Here is a 17,709-nt window from a genome sequence, read left to right as displayed (position 1 = left end):
AGCAGGAAAAGCTTCTCTCACACTAAGCCCCTGAGATGCTGGGGGAACTTAGAGCCACGAGCGTTTTCCATGATAAATGTATCCCCCAACCTCATCCACCACCTGCTAGGCCACTGCAAGGAGCAGACGACAGAGAGGGGAGCTGAGCGCCATGTGGGAGGATGGGTGAGGGCCGCGTCACGTCTCTATTTTTAGCACTGGCCAGGCACCCCTGCTTCTCACATTGTATTCCATAGAAATAATGTTCCAAGAAAAAAAAAAAAAACTAAAGTAGAAATGGGACAAGAAGAGCCAGAATGTTGGCCTGAGTAAGGAACAACTCTGGACCGACAGCAATGGTAGTGTCACTCCACCAGAAGCCCTTGCAAGCAGGAACTGGGGTGCCTCCAGCATGAAGCCTCATGGTGTTGCCCACAGGAAACCCCAGCCCCAAACATTGGAAATGCTCTGACTTCACGGTGAGTTTCTTCTTAGGAAGAAGAAGAGGGAGCAGGAAGCAATGAGTGGGACTTGATTCTGCAGCTGGAGCCCTTTGCTGCAGGCCTGAGGCCCCCCACCAAGCTCTGCACACACCAGGTCCCTGCCAGCCTCTAAGCTCTTGTTCAGCGGAGCCGCCTGTCAGGAGCTCCAGGCCTGTTCACCTCCACAGCTTCCACTCCCTCCACCCAGCTCAAGGTGCAGCTCTGAGAGGAAGAATCGAGGGCTAAGAGGGGACATATGTTTACTGAGCACTGATGAGGCTCATGAATGCCACCTGGCTCTCGCAGACCCAGAGAAGAGCAGGGAGCCCAGGCTCAATGCACATGTGTTCAACAAACACATCAGATGGGGATGGACGGGAGGGAGGAGGGCTGCCGGACCCACCCGCATCTGCCTCTTCTCCATTAATTCTCCTGCAAGAGAGATGCTAAATAGATGCTTGTGGATGATGCATAAAAGCAGGGAAGGAAGCAGAAAAGAGGGAGGGAAGGGCAGAGGGACAGACAGAGGGAGCACCAACCATCACCTGCCCCCGTCGCTAATGAGAAAGGGCGTTTTGAGCCTGACAGACCCACGTCTGTTGAGCTGTTTGTTACTCCTCATCCTCTCTGGGTTTGTATCTGTCTCCGCGACTCCGAGGCAAGAACATAAGGCCAGAAGGAAAGAGCGAAGACTCAGGGTTTGGTCTTTTGCTCTTTGCTGTTATCTCCAGCATGGGAACCACGCACGCCTGGCACATATAGGCATCAACAAATATGGGTTAAATAAATGAATGATATGAAGGTGTGGAAAAGAAACTCCACATCAGGCTTCCATCTGTAAATTGAGGCTGACAATGGCACCTGCCTCTCACAGTTCTTCGGAGGATCCCACAAAATCACACATGTGCAGGGTCTGGTAAACGGGCACACAGCCGTGGTGATCCCTTGGCCCCTCCGGCCTCCGCCATCCTTTCTCTCCCCACACTCTTGGGACAGGTCCACAGCGAACATTGCTCTCTCCTGCCTGGACAGTGAGCTCTGCGGCAGCCGGACAGAGACGCACCAAGGTCTGTGTCCTTTGCTCTGACTTGGCCTTAGAAGGTATTTTCCTTCGCCCACGATTCAGCAAGTGATGACTGAGTACCCACTGTGTGTTGCCTCTGAGACCCCAGAAATGGGGAGCAGGCTGGTGGGCAGCTCGCCAACTCAACAGATACCCTGATATTCAGCACCACACACCTCAGCTCCCAGAATCGTTTGCAAGGTGCCAAGACCATCACCAAACGCCAAAATTCACTTCCTTTAAGCTCTAGGTCACTCAAGCGTAGATAAAAACACGAAAAGAAAGAACAAGAGTTGACTGAGAGCATTTGATTGCATCTCAGATGAAGTCAATTCACACTTAGTGCATCTCAAGCACTAAAAAGGGGCGTAGAGGAATTCTGAAACAGCAAAAAGGGATGAGACGGGTTTCTTTTTAGAAACGGGAGGACTGGAAATGCATAAAAAAACAAAACATTCACTGTCATCGTCACCAGCAGAGAGCATCCATGAATAACTCTCTCAAAGCTGAGTTCCCGACACAATTAAAAAGTTGCCATCCTTTATTTAATGAAGCAGGAACGCCTCAGTGGTTTGGATATTGGGCTTCCCTCGGGAGTTTACTTCCCGCGCCGTGGCTGTCTCCCGGCTGACCCCATGCCGGCTTCTTTTTAAAAAGGTCCTCTGGGGGCACTAATTTTGAAAAATCAAATTAGGTTTGCTTTTTATTACCTCGTCTGAGCTCTGTTTTGTGCGCATGGAGGAGTGGTCCAGAGCGCCGGTCACATTAACATTCCACTGTGGGCACAGCACCCCAGGGGCACAGAGACCCTCCACGGAGGCTTGGAGGTGAAACCGCCGCTTGGCTGGGGCCCCCACGCAGCTAGGGGCACACAAACCTAAATTATTAATGTGTGATCAGGGGAAGTTGGAGGTGCTAATTAGATGACATTCTTGTTTATTGATACCATAAAATGCTATACAATATCCTTGTGTGTAAAAGAGTATATAGGAGAACACACCTACAAACACACACACACACACACGGACTGCCTACTAGATGCCAGACACTGCTCTCAAAGCTGGGGGCACAGCAGTGAATAAATGGACAAAATGAGCTTAGCTTTACTGAGAAGACAGATGAGAAACAAAATAAATAGGGAAAATACATGGTTAGGTCCAACTATGGTCATTGCCATGGAAAAAAACAGGTCTAAGTCAGGGCACAGGGCATGCAGGGAGGGCCCTGGGTTGCAATTTTAAATAAGGCGGTCGGTCGGGGAGGCCTCACTGGAAAGTGGGGACCATGCAGCTCCTGAAGAAGGGGCAGAGAGCCAGGCAGACGTCTGGCTGCAGGGAGGACGTTCTGGGCGACGAAATGGCAAGCGCAAAGGCCCTGAGGCAGGAGCGTGCGCACGGCCATGGACCAGCACGGAGGATCTGGTCGTGACCTTGGCTTTTCTTCTGAGTGAGATGGGAACCCCTGCACAGCCACTAGTCACTTACCTGTCATTTCCCCAGCAACGTCCAAGCTACTTGAGGGTGGGCACTGCATCTGACTCCTGTCTGCACCTGGCATCCCTGCAAACACCTGCCCCACAAATCTTGGAGATACAAGACGGTGCCTGCCTGTGAGGATCTCACCATCAGACCAAGAGCTCAGCTCTCACGGATGAGATCAGAGACAAGAACTATTGAGCAAAATAAAATGCTGTGTCATCAAGTACTAAGCCAGGCAAGCCGGGCTGCAGGCAAGGACACTTTGGCCTGCCCACCCACTGCCCAACCAGGAGGGAAGTTGCCTGTGCATCCTGGTGGGACACAGAGGCCACTGCAGGGGACAGTGATTTTCATAGAGGACGTAGGAGTGCAGGCACAAGAGCTGGAAGGGATGCAGAGGCGCCACTGCACTGATGTGCTTCTCTGTATACTGAATGTATCCGAGAAAGAGCCCTGCAGGAGAACGGAACCCAGGTGTTCACCCCATCCTTCCAGTTCAGGAGAATGTAATCCAGAAATGTGCAGAGCGACACTGTCTGGGAGGCCGGGGCAGGGCAGCACCGTCTGGGAGGCCGGGGCAGGGCGCCACCATTAGGGAGGCCAGCGCAGTTAGTGGAAAAAGGAGAGAAATTGATCATCTTCACCTCATTTTGGTGGTTTCAGGAAATGCATTTTCTGCTGGGACCACAAAGATTCACAACCGTCAGTCTGGGTTGCTGAGGAAGGCAGAGGGTTCGGGCTGCCCGGCTTCCAACTGGCAGCAGGCACCAGCCTAGGCCTCTGCCCTGTGGGGAGAAGGGTCAAGCGTGCTCTGCCTGCTGTGCTTCTGTCACCATCCTCAGGGGTCGGTCTAGCCCCCTGAACCCTGGACTCAGTTCTCTGGTACATAAAGACAGCTGCTAAGAACTTTGTGTGATATTGATCTGAGATCATTCCTTCACCCATTCTTTCAACCACACAGGTGCACTGGCTGCCCTCGTCCCTCCCTGGGCCTGTGCTGAGGGTGGGTGGGCTTCAGCACTTCCTCGACAGCTCCCCCACCAGGCTGTGGCTCCATGAGGGTGGCTGTGTTTCTGTTTCCATAGCTGCTGTGTCTTCAACGTCTAGCACAGTGACTGGCACACAGTAGGTGCTAAGCAAACCCTGGCAGAATGAAACAAGGAAATGAGTGGTGGAACAGTGACTGCCAAGATCGGGGCTGTGTTGTGGGATCCAGAGGCAGCTAGAAGGGCCTGAGCAGGGACGGAAGGAAACAGTCCTGGCAGGGCTGGGCTGAGGAAACAAGGAGAAGGCGGGGCCCACAGCGGTGCTGCTCAACCAGCTCTGGAAGACTGAGGCTTGACCTTAGACTGAGCACCTCACAGATAGCTGGGCCACACAGAAGAGGCAGGACGGCATGGAGGCAGACAGGAGACAACCGGGACATGCAACAGGACCCTGAGGGGCTGAGTGGCCAGACACAAATGGCTCTCAAACAGGGCTCTTCCACAGGACTGGCTCAGATCCCCATGCCAGGTCAAGGCTGGCTGCAGAGAGAAATCAAGCAAGTCCTGGAGATGAGGAAGGCCAGCGGGAGGAGGGTCTCGAGAGGGTAGCCTCAGGCTATGGCAGCATTGCCTGTGGTGGCTGAAGGGCATGGATGCTGGACCAGGGGAACTCACAGACTGGCAAGTTCTTTCCCCACTCTCTGCCCCAGTGTCCTCATCTGCCAAATGGGCATAATGACAGTACCTCCTCCAAAGGTCGCTGTAAGAACCTACTGTGTCCATGTGTGCACGGCGCTTACAATAGTGCTGTGGTGGTGGGGACTAATGCCACCACTTCATCACTGAAAGCAGAGGCAGGGGTGCCTCACGTCACAGCAGAGGCTCAGCAGCGCTTGGTGAGAGCGGTGCAGAAGCTAGAGAGGCAAAGAACACCTGCCTGCATCACCACACGCTGAGTTCGCAGAAGTCCTTCGCTTTCTTTTTCTCTCTGCCCTGGACTCTGCTGGGTTCCCAGAAAAGTACCCCCCACCCTCTGCCCGCTTTTCTACCCAGAGTACTTCCCACCCCATCCCCGGGGAGAGACCCTCACTTCTCCCTCCGGACCTCTCACTCCTGGGCCGCGTCCTCCAGGAAGCTCTGCTGGCAGTGACTGTGCCTTCACTGCAGCCTCAGTGCAAGAACCCAGCTCGGCTCCTGCATCGCCCACTTATCAGTGGCTACAAAGGATGGGACGATGCCTGTTCCACCTCCTGGTCCTCAGCAGACGGAGGGCACGCCATCCTCTTTCGTCCTGATTCTGCCAGGCTTTAGTTGTCTTATCAACCCCCAAGGACAAAGAGCAGCTTTGACCAAGCCCTGACTCCTGCCTGTCACAGCTCGGCAGGGGCTTGAATTTGGCTGCCTCAGCTTAGAAGTCAGCTGCAGTTGGAGCAGGGTTGAGTGTCCAGGGGGCTCTGGGAGAAGGACAAGCAGAGGCCAACGCCAGCTTTCCTGCCTTCATGCCTGGCTGGACGGTAAGATGGGAACACACAGAGCTCAGGGGTCCGTTGCAGAGCTTGAAGTCCCAGGAAACAGAAACGCCCCACAGGCAGCAGGCCACAGGAAAATGGGATGGGAAGTCGGAGGGGGGCTGCCGGGAAGACGCAGGCCTGGACCATGGCTTCCCCAACTCCCTTGTTTTCAGATGATAGGATAATTAGGGTGAGCACAGCCTTTCAGGGATGAGATGTGCTCCCTTCCCATACACCTTTAAGAAGAAAGGACAACAGAAACCAACCAAGTAGAAAATGCCCCAGGATCTAACATGCTCTTGCTTCCTAGAAGTGTGGGTGCTTTCGCTTTGTTTTTTAAAAGGAAGGGGAAAGCAGATATTTCCAGCTGTTCTTTGATGTTCCAGGCCAGATGGTCTCCGAGAGATTTATCCGAGGCCATGCGATCCATACGGAAAGGAACTTAGCACTGCTGAGAGGCAGAGCCATCTGAGGGGAAGACAAGCGGTGGAGAGCTGATTGGGATCCAGGGCCCTGGGCTGCTCAGTGGGCCGTGCCTGATTGGCAGCACCGATTTCTCATTAGGGCACAGCCCGCCATCCACTCAGATGCATTCCACACCCGCTCACAGCCTCGGCCCCCACCTCGCCCGGCTCTGGCTGCCAGGGGGCCCACCCCCAGCCCCGGACAGGCCGCCCTGGTTGCAAAGCATCCCTATTCATCCCACCTCATGCTAATTCCTCCTACTTTCCTCCCCCAGCCAGTCTCACCACCACCCCCGAGTTGGGGGACCCAAGGGGGAGCGGCGGGGCCAGAACAGCCCTTTGTGAGGCCTCCCGCTAATGCCCCACTAATCCTGCAATTTGCACAACTCTGCGATGCTGGGTCACTTTTAATTATCTTCCCTCCAGCCTTGTCCCAGAAGAGGACAAACACTCGTTTGAATGGAGGCGGGCTTGCGGGCCGATTCCACCAGGCTCTGCAGCGGAGTACCAGATGCAGCATGAGGATCTCAAGGATGTGGGCAGGACAGGGGCCCAGCACCTGGCCTGGGCACAGCCAGGCCCGGGGACCTCAGGCTCACAAATGTTTGCTCAGGTCTTTGGTTAGCATAGACATGAGCCCCTTTCCCTACACTACGGCGGGAGTGCTGACTTCCTCCTCGTCCACGACACCAGCAGCACGAGCAGAAGCTGGAGATCAGACGGGCAGGCCTCTCCCGTCACCGTGGCAGCGGCAGAAACCTGGGTCCTTCACAGCCACCAGTGGCTCCAAGAAACATGCTGTCCACGAAGAAGCCTGCTCTGAAGCTGCCAGGGTGCCCTGATCAGTAGTTCTACCCTCGCCTGGGTCGCTGACCGATCAGAGGCCAAAGGAAGCTCCCGGCACCCTCTCCAGAAAAGTCTGCACTGTCGCTTGTGATGTCAGGGCACCCTGGCCTCTGAAATTACTCCAGAAACCAAAGACCCCAAGAAAGACAAGGCCCCCCTCTAACTTCCCATACTCCCTTTCCAATACCCCAACCCTTCCTCACTCACCCCTGCTGGGGTGCCTTGCCCTCATATGTGCAGAGTCCCGAAAGTACAAATGGATGTCCCCAAACTGCCCCTTTCTCTTCTCACCATGGTCCTGTCCCGGACCCCAGGGGGTCTTGCATGCCCGCGGTACACATGGCCTCCAAGGGCATGCTCTGTGCCCCTCTGCCCCCAGCCCCGTCGACTCCTTGGCCCAACCCTGGGACTCCAAGTGCACACACTGGCTGTGTGGCCCACTCTGGGAGGATGGACCTGGGGAAGAGGCAGCTCAGGCCCTGGAAACAAGCTCAGGCCAGCAGGGCACAGAACTACAGGGTCCTGGGTATCCAGATGTGGCCTACAAGGCAGATGCCAGCCCCAGGGGGCTCTGTCTCGGCTCCACAGACTCTCTGGCCCTTGCAGAGAGTCATGGCCAGAGGACAGACAGGGCTGGGCCCTCTGGAGGGCGGGACTGCACAAAGCCCAGGACACCTGGCCTCCAGGCAGTGCCATGCCCCCAGGTGGCACCATGGGCCCAAAAGTGTCACCTGAGGCTGGCCTGAGTGTGAGTTAGCCTTACTCCTGGAGTTGCACGAGACATGTCTAAGACCCTTCTACACGGAAGCTCTTTCGTCTCAGGCTGGGAACCACACGGCATGGTTCTCATTTTACAAAAGCCTCAGACAAGGATCTAGGAACAGGAGCCCTTGAAATTGGGAACAGGAAGGGACCTTACAGTCATTGAGCACAGCCCTCCCTGCCCCACGTCCACCCAGGGAGACTCAGCAGGGGGCAGGGAGCTTACGGTCACTGAGCACAGGCCTCTCCGCCCCCAGTTCACCCAGGGAGACCCAGCAGGGGGCAGGGCATGGCCAGGGCCCAGGCTGTCTGGACAGAAGGAGCAGAATCGGTTTCCCAACCCCCAGAGCTCTTCCGATCCCCCACCCAGCAAGATCCCTGGGGTGGGGTTGGGGGAGGGGCGGGGGCCTGCAGAACAAATACAAAAGTGGCATTCATGCAGGGGACAGGGCGGCAGACTGAGGACAGGCAGAGGCAGAAGTGGGTGTGGCTCTTCCCTCCAGCCCCACCCCACCAACTCTGGGGGCTCATTCACCAATTCCTCCCTTAGGCACTGAGCGCATTGTGGAACCCCAAGCTGGGAGTGCTGGGGCGACTCAGACGGAGCCTCTGCCCTCCAGGAAGGGAAGGGGGATACTGAGGAATCCCAGTCCCCTCCACCTAACACAGAGGACATGCCCAGAGAGGGAACCCATGGGCATCCAGGGGAGGCAGGGAGGATCCCCCAGGCACTCCGAGGAGACAGGTCAACTGAGTCTTGAGACAGAAGACAGAGGCGCATGAGTGTTCCAGGTGTTCGGCTACAAGTGCAAATCCCCGGAGGCCTGAAGATGCTGGTGTCTGGGGAGGGGGACTACAAAGCTGGCCTGGGCACCTCGGACACCAGGCCGGGCACACGGACCTTAGCCAGTTGGGACTGGGGAGTCGAGGCACCCATGCGTCTTCTGTCCCCAATAGCCAAGGGTTACCGAGCGATAGAGGGAAGCCACACAGAGTGTGTGTGTGTAGGGGGCGGGGAGTCACCCTTCCGGAAGAGTCTGATGTCTCCTCTGCTGACCTGCAAAGAACAGGCCTGGTGCTGGTCCCGTGTTAGTGAATATTAACTTGTTCATCCCTCCCCACAGTTCTCAGTGGCTGGGGCTACTCCGATTCCCAAATGACAGGGAGGGAAACTGGGGCTTGGAGTGATGAGGTTGCTCCCTAAGGTCCATGCTTGTAGCCACCCCCTCCATCTGTGGCTCGCAGGAGCAAGTGGCCTCAACCAGGACTGAACCCTATGTCCTTGGTGGGGTGGGAAGAGGACAGGTGGGGTCCCGCAGAGGGCCAAAACGCTCTCTGTCCCTGCCACCCTGCCCATGATTTGGGTTGTGCCTGAAGCACCCCAGGAGTCCCAGCTCAGGGTCTTTGGAGAGGAGGCAGAGCTTGCCGCCAGCAAGCCCAGCCTCGGCTCATAAAACCCTGCTAAGGCATGAGCCTGCCCGCTAACACAAGCTCATCACTGAAGCCAGAGAGAAAATCAGGGTGCACAGCGCCTGCCCCAGGAAAAAGACACTTCCAACTGCTGGAGGCTGCGAGGGCAGGAGGCAGGGGTTCCTGGGTGTTTTCATGGATGTCCAGGAAGATGGGGGCACCCCAGAGCAAGCACCCCAAGGAGCCACAGAAACAAGGTCAATGTGGGGTGACCAGCAGGTGTCACTGCAGCCAAGAGGAAGAGGCCAGGCAGGCTGGCAGGTGCTGGGTTCCAATTCTCTGCATCTCATTTCTCCTTGTGGCCCCCAGCACGGACCCCCAGCCACACACACAGTCATGACACAGCTCCCACAGGACTCTGCTCCGGGACAACCCCAGAGAAGCCCCTGGGACGGGCTTCTCCATTAGCCCTGGCCATGGGACAGCCGCCGTCTTGGCGTTCTCCACACTGATCGCCTACTGTGTGCTGGGCATGCTGCTCCATCAGCCCGGCCCATCCCAGGTGGGAGAGGGGTGAGAATGTCCACTGGACAGGTGAGGAAACCGAGGCTCCGTCCCAGGAGACCACGCCTCAAATGGTGGGTACCATATCCAATGCTGGGCATGTCCCCACCCCACACAGTGGCAACAATCCCATTCACACCAGTAACCCTACACATGCCTACGGTAAGGCTGCCCTCCAGGGCTCCCAGGCACAAGGCCAGAGGACGAGGACGTGAGGCTGGAGTCCAGCCCCCACCAGCACTTCCCATCCACAGACCCCGGGCGAGGGTTCCGGCCCCTCTCGGCTGCTCCCAGGCCTCGGGGACTCGAGCCAATGACCAGGCTCCACTGCCGGCCCCATCTCCCCACCCTATTGCCAAGGAACAGGGCGCCCAGCCAGGGGCTCTTCATCCCCCGACAAAGCCCAGTAGCAACGCACCCGGCCGGCCAGCGGAGCTCAGGGTGCTGCCCGCTGCGGTCCTGGCTGGGAGTCTGATTATTCATGAAAATCAGGCCTCCACCATGTTTCTGGGCTCAGAGGGGGTGCTGTGCACAATCGTCTCATTGTGTGGGCGGCCATAATGGTGTCCTCTGGAGGGGAAGGAGGAGAGAGAGAGAGAGGAGGTGCAGGGGGAAGGAGAGGGGGCTGGGGCTAGAGGGGGGAGAAAATAAAAGGGAGGCGAAGGAGAGAGAGGATGAGGGGGAGGAGGAGGAGGGATAGGGAGAAGGATGGGGGGAGGGGGAGGGAGGGGGAGGGGGAGGGAAGGTGAACTAGGAGGATTTGCCCATGGCAAGTACTGGCTGGGCCCAGAAGACAAAAGCAGTCCTCTCTCCAGAGTCCCAGAGCACCCCCTGCACCCCCCGGGCATAGAGGAGGCGCTCCCTGGGGCAGGTGCTCTGTGCACTGTCAGAGGCCTCTCTGATGATCTGAAGGTCTGCAGGCCCTAGCTCCCCGAAGGTCGGCTGTGGGGAGACACGGCTTCCTGCCTTACCTCCGGCCTCCCCGTCCTTCCACCCCTGCACCCCCTAGCCCTGTTCTGGTTACACCAGAGAATGCCCGTTCTTACATCTGTCCCCCAAATAGGCCTTGGCCCCAGTTTTACCCTCTATTAGAAATTGCCCCACCCCAAATCTGCCCACAGAAACCCTCCTCTCCCCCATGCCCCGGCACTGCCTCATCATGGGGTCTTCCCTAATTGCCAGGCATCAGCGGTGCATGTGCACGTAGGACGCTCAGAACCTCTCGGCTGATGAGACATAATTAACCAGAAGCCACTCCTTCCCCAGCCTCTGAGGCAACTTTGGCTGCAGCCATACCTGACCTTCCAGAAGGCAGAACACACCACTAGAGCCATGGGGAGTCTCAGGGAGCGAGGATAAAAATAAAAGGAAAAGGGAATGGCAATAATTTGGATACACCAACATGCTCTTGGTGGAAAGGGGAAATTCCAGCAAGCAATACCATCGAAATGTACCCTGCTGGACGGCGCCTCGGAATAGCCAAGTCCTGGCTGAAAAGTTATCACCAAAAGCACTAAAAAGAGAGACGCTTGTTTGGAAGGAGCCAATACAGGCATGCCCTAATGCCCTACTGTGACCAAAGGAAGCCTTTAGGCTCCCCCAGGCAGCTGCCCATCGCTGGGGACCACGCTCTGAGACGCCCTCTACGTAGGGACCGCCAGTAGGGAATCCAAGGCACTGACTGTATCCACCAGCCTGGGGAGACCTCTGTGTCCCCCAGCACAGCCCACCTGTCTGTGCCATCCCTGCCTACAGAAAGCAAGAGGTTGGCTTTACCCAGGTCCCCAAAACCATTCACCACCTTTGACGAATGACTCCACTGCCATGTATCTCTCCTAGGGAAAGGATCTTAAACTCTGCAAACGGTGCATTCACACTCACAGGGAGCTGAAAATAACCAACAGCACAGGGACCACCGGAGACATGCTGGGACATCCACTCCAGGGAGATGTAGGCCGCTATACAAAGCCATGTCTACAAGGACCGCAGGAGGCCGTGAGATTGTGTATGACAGAAGCCAAGAGAGAAGTCGATCAGGGGACAAAGGTGGTGGCTGGGACATCTCAAGTACCATTTTCAAAGTCACAGACTCCTCAATAGAGAAAGAGACAAAGGAAATCAGCAGAGGTAACCCAGCAGACGCTATCTGCATGGACCACTCTTCTTCTCTCTGCTTTTCCATATGTTCTAATAAGCATGGGCTGTTTTTCCTTTTTAATTAATAAGTGCCTTCTGGAAAAGAAATTCAGCACACTGTCCAAATTCACGGCAAGAAGTGCGATCCGTGCTCATGGCAGCTTCATCAAGGGCACCACGGCAACTTCTCCAAAACAGCAGGGAATTCCCGACCAGGTCCCCAGCCCTACCCTGCCTGACTCTAGCCATCCCAGCTGGACACAGGCAGACAGATGTCACCAAAGCCCCTAGAACCTTTAGATTTGCTCCCAGTCAGGGATCCAGGGCTTCTCTCCTTTTAACAGCCAGCAGCCAGTGTTAAAAGAGTAAATAAATAAAGGAGAACCCCAAACAAATACAACCTTTTTCTCCTGTGCACCCTGAAGTTACATTGATTCTCCCCGCCCAGGCCAAGCCCAGGTCCCCGGAGCACACTAACTGTGAACACAACACCACCACGGTCCACACCAGTGCATCTGCCTGAGATCCAGTGCCTGGATCAGCCCTCTGGATTCTTCTTATCTCCCCAGCACTTAATGCAGTGACAGGAGCTGCCGAGGGGGAAGCCTCCTTGGTGAACGGACTGCAAAGCGGCGACCCAGCTTTTCTCCCCTGGAGATCAGCAGGAGAGAGCTGAGATCCAGGCCGAGCTCAGTAGCTGTGTGGCTGGTCTGGTTTCCCATGATGGTCCCCTCCAGGGCCAGCCCCAGGGAACCCTCCCCCAGACAACAGGCACAGTTAGGAGCACCATCTCCCTACACCATCTCCTACCATCCCTGCCTTGGCACCATGAGACCTGTGTGGCTGCCTCCCCAGTTTTACTGCGGGGACGTTTACGGTTGAGGGGCTTGTCCCACTTGAATGGCAACAAGTTGTGTCATTTATGAGCTAGGTGACCTTGGAAAACCCTGGATAACTTCCTCTTGGCATATCGGCTTCCGTGTCCATAAAGATGCATTCTCTGGTGAGAATCACAAGGGAGGAGGGAGGGAGAGATGAGATGTAAGACAGGGATGGGCCCACAGGACTTGCTGGTGGCATCTCAGTCCCCTTCCTTGGTTTCTCCTGTCTCAGAGACTCTTTCACACACCAGGCTCCCCTGGCGGGCAGCCCTGACCCAGCCGTGCAATTGACCGAGCACTGACGCTCACGCTGAGGCATTTCTGCTGCTGTAGAAGAAACACTGGCCTGGATCCCACAGCCCAGGGCCCGAAATGCCATGTGATCTCTCTCTCCCAGGAAGGGCACCACCGGCCACCACCGAGCCAGAACCCTGGGAGTCCTCATGGTGAACGCCTTCTCGCTCACAGCACCACCAGCCCCTCGCTGGCCCGACCACCAGCACTGATGTGGACAGCAGAGGCCTCCCATGGGCCGGGCGTGGGCTCCTCCCTGGCTCCGCTGCCCGTCTGCACCTGCAGTCATGGAGCTCTTGTGAAAAGCAAACGACCACACCCCTGTCCTGCTTTTAAACCCTCTCCTGGCCTCCCATGGCTGTTCAGTTAAAGTCCCTCTCACCAGCTATGTAGCCTGAGCTCTGCCCCCACTGCTGCCTCGTCCGAGCCCTTTCTCCCACCTCTATTCATGTCACAGGTGCCTCTGCCTTGGACACCCAGGGTCCCTCCCACCTCAGGACCTTTGCACATGCTGTCCCCACTGCTCCATGCCCTATGCTCCACTTAGCCATCTCCCTAAGATGTCCCCACCTCAGAGAAGCCTTCCCCAACCCCTGAGTGAAACATGCTCCCAGGACTGTCTCCCTTCTAGCAGTGATCAGGTTGGGGTAATTAAATAAAGAACAGTAGAATTCATTCTTTAACTATGGCTTCTCCAGCCAGTCAGCCAGCCAGCCAGGGACTACGTCTGTCCCATTCCTCACTGTCTCCTCAGCCCTGCCTGGAGCATAGCAGGCCCTCAACCTACATTCACTGAATGAATGAATGAATGAATGAATGAATGAATGCAGCCTCTGCAGTCATTACAGTCAACAAATCAACTGAGAGCTAGCCCTGCCCTCCATTCCCCAACACACATACACACATCCGCACACGCACATGCACACGTAATGCACATGTGTGCACACATGGATGAGGGGCAGGAGGAACACTCCCTGGGAGCTCCCAGACCTGGATTCAAGTCTCCATGCTCCGACTGAGTATGGTTCACTGCAAATCCTTTTCCTTTCTAGGCCTCAATTTCCTCACCTGGGCAATGGGTGTAAAGACCTGGAGAAACGAACGGAGGATTCTGTCGGCAGCATGGAGGAGGGAGAAAAAATCCCGGAAGGGAAAAATCAACTGGGTTCCCCTGCGAGTCACACCAGAAGAACCTGGATTTGGGGGGACAGTCAAAGCCCTGAGCACCCTGTGGGGTCATCTGTGTTTCCTTCCTGTCCACACACTGAAGTTAAGGTGACACATGGTGGCACTCACAGCTGAAGGGGTCCAGATGGCAGATCACTACTCAGAGAGCAGTCGGCCCATTGAGAGCCAGGTAGACGGGCGCTCTTGTTAGACACCGAGATGTGTTTGTTACGAGGGCTGCCATGGGTTGTCCTGACTAATACATAAGGGCGCTGGGCCATGTGGTGTGAACCCACCTCCCCTGGGGTCAGCCATCAGCTTCCTGCCAGCCCGGGGTCACTCAGCTGCTTGCAGTCTCCCTCACGTGAGTCCCCTGGGGCAGAGCCCCTCAGAGGCAGCAACGGTCTCCCCAGCCCTCCTGTGCGGTGTTCTCCCTCACAGACTGGCAGTGCCAGGGCCAACTCAAAGGACGGCTTTTCAGGCCATCGGAAGGGGACTCTTGTCCTTGTCCTCTGGCTGCAATCAGGGTGCTGCAGGTGACAATGGCGATGCAGAATGTCTTAGGGCCCTTTGAAGGCATAAGCAAGGGTGAGGCCCTGCAGCATCTCGGGAGGATGGGCCGCAAGCCGACCGCCGTCTCTATTTGGGATGTGCAAATAGCCTGTGTTTGTTCACCCACCTCCGCCTCTGCAGCTCACAGCTTCTAGCCTCGAAGCGCTGCTGATAGGAGAGTCTGAAAAATGCTAATGCTGGAGGAAACTCCCCGCAGAGTTTTAATGAAAAGCTTTCCATAAATTGTGATATTTTACCTGTGCCCCGGGTCTGGGAGGGCTTTATTAACTGCAGCTCGGTCTCTGTAGCAGCTGCTGCCAATCCGCAGTGCTGACTTCCATGAATTCAATTCATCAAACATTTATCACGTGCCCCCAGCATCCAGCACTGTTCCAGGCACTAGGAGCCTGTATTCCATCAGCAGATATTGATTGAGCACCCACTCAGTGCTAGGCAGGGTAGGAGGCTCTGCAAAACAATGGGGATGACAGCCAGGCCTTGCCTACAAGGGCCCAAACACAGATATGTGATGTCAGAGATGGCACAGTGGGCTCCAAGCTGTGAAATCCAGGAAGCCTTCCTGGAGGAGGAAACCCCAGACTGATTCCCGGGAGAAGAAGTGAGCCAGACAAAGGCAAAAGAGGATCTTCCAAGTAGAGACCTCCATCTGCAGAGGACAGAGGGAAGGAACCTCAGTCATAACCCTGAAAGCACTCAACTGCTGGAATAATGCTTCCTCGACTGTATCTGGGCTCCCTGGATGACAGACATCCATATGTCACCTACACCGGGATGAACTGAACAGGTGTTTTCCATTGCTAGCTCCGCCAAAATCTAGTGCCAAGCCTGGGGGGAGGGATGGTTGATCAATAGAGTTAACCTAGAAGGCTGTGACCCAGGGCACCATGACACAGACACCATGGAAACCCAAAGGAAAGACAGGAAGGCTTCCTGGAGGAAGTGGCACAGACACCATGGAAACCCAGAGGAGAGACAGGAAGGCTTCCTGGAGGAAGTGGCACAGACACCATGGAAACCCAGAGGAGAGACAGGAAGGCTTCCTGGAGGAAGTGATACCTAGTCAGGGCAGCAGCCACCTCAAACAAAAAGGGCGCATGCTGAGGACGGACTGAACTGTGCCCTACCCCCGCTCCTGCACGAATTCCTGTATTGATGCCCTCACTGCCAATGTGACTGTATCTGGAGACAGGGACTGTAACGAGGTGATTAAGGTTAAAGAAGTCACAGGAGTAGGAACTTAATCCAATAGGACTGTGGCCTTGGAAGAAGGGGAAGTGGGACACGTTCTCTCTCTCTCTCCTCTCCCCTCTCTCCTCTGTCTTCTCCTCCTCCTCCCCTCCTCCCCCACCCCCCAGGTGAAGAGGCTGCCATCTACAAGCCAGGAAGCTGTCCTCCCCAGACGCCAGTTCTGCCTCTCCCTGATCTTGGACATCCAGCCTCCAGGACCGCGAGAAATACATTTCTGTTGTTGAAGCCGCCTGGTCTGTGGTGTTTCCTTACAGTAGCCCCAGTTGACAAATACAGAGCCCCTCACTCCCCTCTTGGCCTCTATAGCTTCCAAAATGAAAGACGTTCACCATGGAGGTGGGACCACGGGGCCCCCACATCTCGGCAAGGCACCGAATTTCAGACCGCAGTGTGGCGTGAGGTTCAAGTGCTCGTGGTCCAGCTGGCCTGCTCCTCCAGGTGCTCATCCTGAGGACGTGGGTGGCAGTTCTGGCTGAGTCACCGCACGTCCCACAGATTAACTCCTTCGTTAAGCAGCCGAGCTCTTAAGTGTTTAAACCCTGCATCAAAATCCCGGGGACCCCCATCTGAAATCACCAGAGGAGGCCACATGGCATGAACTGGCTTTCAGGACGCCTCCTGCCATCGAGGGAGGGGTCAGCAATGCCATCAACGGGCTCTGCCATCCCAGAGGGGCTGGTGAAGCTGTCAGACGAGGCTCAGAGCGTGGGCTCCAATCGGCCTACATGTGGAGGGTTTACACACTTTTTCTCCAAACCAGAAAACAGTTTTTACCGTAGCGGAAGAAACAGCCTTTCCTTCAAAGTAAAAGCCACCTTTACACAAACCGAGTCTGTCCGTGGCACTGCATTCCCTCAGACAGGAAGTCGCAGACCCATGCCCACACACGACACGGGATCAGTACACCAGAGGCACCAAGGAGCTGGGCTGTTCTCTCAGTCAAATGTCAAATTAAAGATGCTCAATGCCAGCATTGTTGTCTCCTTTTAAAATAAAAGACACAAACAATCCGCTGGCTGAACTCTAAACTTGTAAAATTAGACTTTCCTTCCCGAGGACGGCACAAAGCCCCTGCCCCAAGTCCGAACGTGCTCCCTCCTGCTAAACGCAAGTGGCCATGAAGTAGGGGCTCCTGCTGCCAAAAGAGACAAGGTTCCCAACTCCCTACCCATCCAGCCTGGGGGCCGTGGCAACGGTGATGTGCCCCCACACCCAACTCCCAGTAGGAACGGTTTCCCTTCCTGGCTCCAACCTTTCTGGGAGAGACTGCCAGACTGAGAACGCGTTGGGGTGCACCTAGATGGGAGGACCCAGGAGGGCCAGGGTACAGCTGCCTGGGGGCCTCAGAGCCTCTCAGACACCCCACCTTTCCCAGGGCCTCGCCTTGTGGTCTGCTACGCAAGGTCTGTGGCACCTAGAGCCTTCTCTTCTTCCCAAGTGGGTCCTTGATCTTTCTTATCTGGGATTTTCCAGTTGGTCGGTCATTAAGGACACTTTGCACCCCTCACTGGGCAAGGCAGGAGACCCCCAAGGGAACCCCAAATCCTGCCCTCAGGGAGTGCACAGATGAAGTCAACACAGAAGGCTGTGACCCAGGGCAGCACAGGGAGCCCTGGAAACCCAGAAGAAAGGAAGGCTTCCTGGAGGAGGTGGCAACTCCCAGGTTGGGCTGCAGCCACCTCATGCAAGAAGGGTTTGTGCCAGTGGTCCTGGTCCCTCTCTCTGCCTCTGCTGACTTGTGTCTCCTCACTCAGACGCACTTTCAGCTACTGCAGCTCTGTCAGGACACTCTCCTCTTGGGACCTTCCATAGCTCCTGTACCCTGAAAAGCAGCACCCAGGCTCCACGGTCTGAGATGCAAGATG

At 56.0% G+C, this 17,709-nt stretch overlaps 1 protein-coding gene across 4 annotated transcripts in view; it reads right to left on the bottom strand.

Moving 5' to 3' along the window:
• The window catches only part of SORCS2 (sortilin related VPS10 domain containing receptor 2), a 550,792-nt gene that overhangs the window by 438,873 nt on the left and 94,210 nt on the right, over positions 1-17,709 (bottom strand). The window lies entirely within an intron of this gene.

Source organism: Chlorocebus sabaeus, chromosome 27 (assembly GCF_047675955.1).
Source record: "Chlorocebus sabaeus isolate Y175 chromosome 27, mChlSab1.0.hap1, whole genome shotgun sequence".
NCBI classification, from domain to species: domain Eukaryota; kingdom Metazoa; phylum Chordata; class Mammalia; order Primates; family Cercopithecidae; genus Chlorocebus; species Chlorocebus sabaeus.
Note: the sequence above shows the minus strand (reverse complement) of the source record. Positions and strands in the feature narration are given on the sequence as shown.